We start from the raw sequence: 5,238 nt of genomic DNA, 5'->3' as shown, positions 1-5,238 counted from the left end.
GGTGTGTTTGGGATCATTGTCATGCTGAAAGACCCAGCCACGTTTCATCTTCAATGCCCTTGCTGATAGAAGGAGGTTTTCACTCAAAATCTCACGATACATGGCCCCATTCATTCTTTCCTTTACACGGATCAGTCGTCCTGGTCCCTTTGCAGAAAAACAGCCCCAAAACATGATGTTTCCACCCCCATGCTTCACAGTAGGTATGGTGTTCTTTGGATGCAACTCAGCATTCTTTGTCCTCCAAACACGACGAGTTGAGTTTTTACCAAAAAGTTCTATTTTGGTTTCATCTGACCATTTGATATTCTCCCAATCCTCTTCTGGATCATCCAAATGCACTCTAGCAAACTTCAGACGGGCCTGGACATGTACTGGCTTAAGCAGGGGGACACATCTGCACTGCAGGATTTGAGTCCCTGGCGGCGTAGTGTGTTACTGATGGTAGGCTTTGTTACTTTGGTCCCAGCTCTCTGCAGGTCATTCACTAGGTCCCCCCGTGTGGTTCTGGGATTTTTGCTCACCGTTCTTGTGATCATTGCAACTCCACAAGGTGAGATCTTGCATGAAGCCCCAGGCCGAGGGAGATTGACAGTTATTTTGTGTTTCTTCCATTTGCGAATAATCGCACCAACTGTTGTCACCTTCTCACCAAGCTGCTTGGCGATGGTCTTGTAGCCCCATTCCAGCCTTGTGTAGGTCTACAATCTTGTCCCTGACATCCTTGGAGAGCTCTTTGGTCTTGGCCATGGTGGAGAGTTTGGAATCTGATTGATTGATTGCTTCTGTGGACAGGGGTCTTTTATACAGGTAACAAACTGAGATTAGGAGCACTCCCTTTAAGAGTGTGCTCCTAATCTCAGCTCGTTACCTGTATAAAAGACACCTGGGAGCCAGAAATCTTTCTGATTGAGAGGGGGTCAAATACTTATTTCCCTCATTAAAATGCAGATCAATTTATAACATTTTTGACATGCGTTTTCTGTTTTTTTTGTTGTTATTCTGTCTCTCACTGTTCAAATAAACCTACTATTAAAATTATAGACTGATCATTTCTTTGTCAGTGGGCAAACGTACAAAATCAGCAGGGGATCAAATACTTTTTTCCCTCACTGTATATCTGGAAGAACAAGGTTCACTACATAAGAAAGGGTGATGTTTTAAGACCCTGTGGCTTGAATGTTATTGATTTTGAATGTATTAATGGTATGTTGAAACTAAAGTGGTTACAGTCTTTTCCCTGTCATATATATAGCCTGTGGTTCAGTGTCCCTGCTTCCATCTTTAAAAAGATTGGAGGATTGGATGTATTGCTTAGATGTGACTTTAATATGAACAAACTACCTGTGAAACTTTCTGCATTTCACCAATAAGTGTTATAAGTTGGAAATTGGCATATAAAGAACTTCACTCCACATAACACACTGATATGGAATAATATTTGTATTTTGTACCGTAACAAGACCATATTCTTTGAAGAATGGATTAATCAAAATATTTGGTCTGTTACAGATCTTTTAGATGAAAGATCCTCAGCTATAATGATTGTATGATAAAACGCCCTAAGCAATATTGTTATTATACTCAGATGTATCTCCTTGCCTACCATCTTTATACATAGCTGTCTGTTGTTTGCAGGATAAGAATTGGAACAATAAACATGTCAGAAAAGATATTTCCAAAGAATTCTTCCCAGAACAGTTAAAAAGGAATTATATCTGTCAAATGTGTTATGTATCTGTAACCAAAAAAAAAAGGCCAAAGAAAACCATTTAAAATATGTATCCATCAAATGAATTTTTAAGATTGAGATTAAATGTAGAGTGTATTGGAATTTGGTTTATTCCAAGATGATAATGATTTCAATTTCCTGGTCAATAATTTATTTGTATTAGCCAAATTCTTTATACACAAATGTAGATTTTTGAAGACTACCCCCTTATTATTGATTTTTGAAAGAGAGCTTGATATTTTTGTGCAATCATTAAGATTGGTTAAAAACAAACATGCCCTGAAACTCATTGCTGCCTTTGAAACATACAACCTGATATGATTGAAGGCTCATCTGTAAAAGTGACGTTTGTAAAAGGTTATTTTTTATAATTGTTTTCCTTAAACCTGTGTGCTTGGTTATGTACTTTGCTAAACATGCATTTTGAATGTACAATCCAACTTACGTATATGTTTGTACACTTTGAAATGTTTAATTAAAATTAAAAAGGGTTTTAATGTCCAAAAGCGGAAGCAACATCACAGGCACTCTGATGTCCATGGAAGATGGCGGAAGTGGAAGCTGAGTTCGAATCAAGCAGCGCGTCAAACAAAGTTGGTGGAGACGAAAGGATAACAGTAGTATCGAAAACTGGAACAAAAAGGAAATTGTCTAAAATTGGAGTGGAGGATACGTGTATGAATGATAATGAATCGCTTCTTGTTGGAATGCATATGTGGGAGACCCGTTTGAGGTGTCGAAAATGGTGAAGTATGCACTGGGAAAAGTGGAGTCTGTCAGAGTGACCAGGAGTGGTCTTATTTTGATTAATTCTATAACAGAGGAAGATTGTAGTGGGCCTCAAAATAATTCTGTTTTGTTTTTTGAACTTCGGAGTAGAGCACCCGTCAAAGGAGTCATCTCCGGGGTGATGACGGATGTTCAGGTTGAATACCTGAAGAGAATTCCTGGTGTGGTTGGTGTCCGGTGTCTGACCCGCTGGGTGAATGGGAAAAAAATAAGAAAGTATGTCGGTCCTGTTGTTTTTTGATAAAGAGCAACTACCTACGCATGTTATGTAAGATACGCTGTAAGAGCTTTCATCCCCAAACCACTGCAGTGTAAGAATTATAAAGGATTTGGCCATGTTTCAAGTGTGTGCCGACGGACAGAGTATACTGAAGAACAGTGTGTAGAAGGATGTCAAGTTGCGTCAATTCAAATCTGGTATAGGAACAAAAAGAGGTCAATACACGTCTTCTAAGATAGCATTTTAATTAATGCAAACACTTGAATGGTAAATATGATGTTCGTATATACGGGCCCACTGAAACACCACGCAGGGCAGTCAGAGAACTAACTTTTTCAACCCAAGGTTCTTCTTTAATACTCTGACAGAGATAGTTCCTGCTCCAGGCTGGGCCTGTCAGAGTAGAGGCTGGGTGTGGTTTAAACTTACCCAACCTATTGTTGGCACTCAGGCTGGTCCCAGCCCCTTGGCGCTTCACTGTTGCCAGGTGTTAGTTGTTTCTATTGCAGTACACATGTCCTTGAGCGGTTTAACAAAGAGGCAGTGTGTGTGTGAATCACAAGTCTATCTCAGCCTACCCCCTAACCAGTGGCGGCTCCTGAAAAAATTCTCAGGGGGGGCAATTTTTCTGATGATTTAGGTGACCTACACACATTTTAAAAAAGATATGTCCAGCAACAACATGAAGACAGGGGCAGCATATAAGTCAATACTGATATATACATTACTTGCTTCAAAAAGGCCTCATGGTTGAATTGGAAATATGTGCACCTGAGCATAATTCACAACAAGCAAGCAGGAGCTTTTGAAGAGGCTACTGAAAACATTGATGCAAGTTATTGGTAATAAGACATTTTTATAGACTTCCATATTCTGCCCTCTTGTATAGATTTGTGAAAATGAACAGTGATAGACATTTTGCCTGAAAACAGAATTTGAAAATAATTTATAGAAAAGGTAAACACAGCTATCTGTATGGCTTTGTAAAAATGAACAACCATATTCTGGCCAATTGTATAGATTTGTAAATATGAACAACCATATTCTGGCCAATTGTATAGATTTGTAAAAATGAACATGAACAGATTATTTTTTTTTTTTTTACTTTTTTAAAAATGAAAAATAACTATTTTAAACAACATCAACTGTGAACTGATTTGGGCGTGTGTGTGTTAAAGAGACAGACAGGGAGGGACAAAGAGAGAGAGAGGCTACATTACTTGTACTGAAACTGTTCTAGCTTGCTGCATGATCAAATTCAGCTGATGCGCATAGCAATGCACGTAATGGGCATTCTTGAAATGCTCACGCACCTTTTGCTGCACACCAGCCTTCTCTCACCTCATCACACTGGCTCCATCGTAAGCTTGCGCAATGAGTTTGACTTTCTCGTCGTCGGCAAAAAGACCGTTCAGTCTCTCCAAAAGCACACTGGCGATTGAGACTGAGGTTGATTCCGAGATGGGAAGGAACTCAAAAAGCGCTCCTGCACTTTGTGGTTGCTATCTATGTACCTCAGCACAAGCATCAGCTGTGTCTGTGTAGAAACGTCCGTGGTCTCGTCAGCTTGGATAGCTACGAAGTTCGCCGACTTCACCTCCTCCACAATATGTTCCCTCATGACCGCTAGCATACACTCCAGTAGCTCGATTTTGAATGGTCTTTGATGTGCCCTTGAAAACTTTAGCATTTTTAAGATGGTCATCAAACACCTCATCTAATTGTGCCACAAAGTTGACAAGTCCAAGAAAAATACCAGGGTTGGTGGAGCCCTCAGTTTCATCTTTGCCTCGCAAAGCTAGCCATCTTGACAGTTGTACGTGAATTGATTGACGCTGCTACCCGCTCTTTTCTTAGTTATGTTCATGGTTACTTATGTTACGTATGACGAAAGCGCGTAAGTGCAAGCCCTCCCGGAACCCATAGAGATTGTATTGAAAGCTCTGATATTTGAAAAAAAATAATATTTTACATGATAGTCTATGAGAGACTCCTGGACGATTTTCAACCTGACTGAAATCGCCCCAAAAGGGGCGGGGCCATTTGAAGCGCGACTTTAGCCTGATTGGACATTTAGTGGCAGATCAGACGTCTAGATTAGAACACTGAAAACTACTGTTGCCGTGATATAATTGATTAGAAAAAAAATCCCTTCCTTTTCCCGTTTGGCAGTGCGTCGCCCATATCGCCCTAATGAACACACCGCCCCTGCCCCTAACAGTTCCTCCCATTAATCACAGCTTGTTATGTTAAACAATCTATATCAGTACAGCACAAAACTATTATGTTTAATCATTAATGTATTATTTCTAAGCTAGGCATCACATCTAGTTGTAAGAAAATAGATCCCAACAAGGACGACGGTGTTGCAGTTGTGGTGGGGATCATGATCCCGAGTTCCTGGAGTACCCTGTAAGGGTGAAGGAGATTGAGGTGGCAAAAGTTAGAGTGGTCAATCGAATCTCCTATGCGGAGGCGATGAAAATAATTGAGAAAA

This window comes from Coregonus clupeaformis, unplaced genomic scaffold (genome assembly GCF_020615455.1).
Source record: "Coregonus clupeaformis isolate EN_2021a unplaced genomic scaffold, ASM2061545v1 scaf0003, whole genome shotgun sequence".
Classification (NCBI taxonomy): Eukaryota; Metazoa; Chordata; class Actinopteri; order Salmoniformes; family Salmonidae; genus Coregonus; species Coregonus clupeaformis.
Note: the sequence above shows the minus strand (reverse complement) of the source record.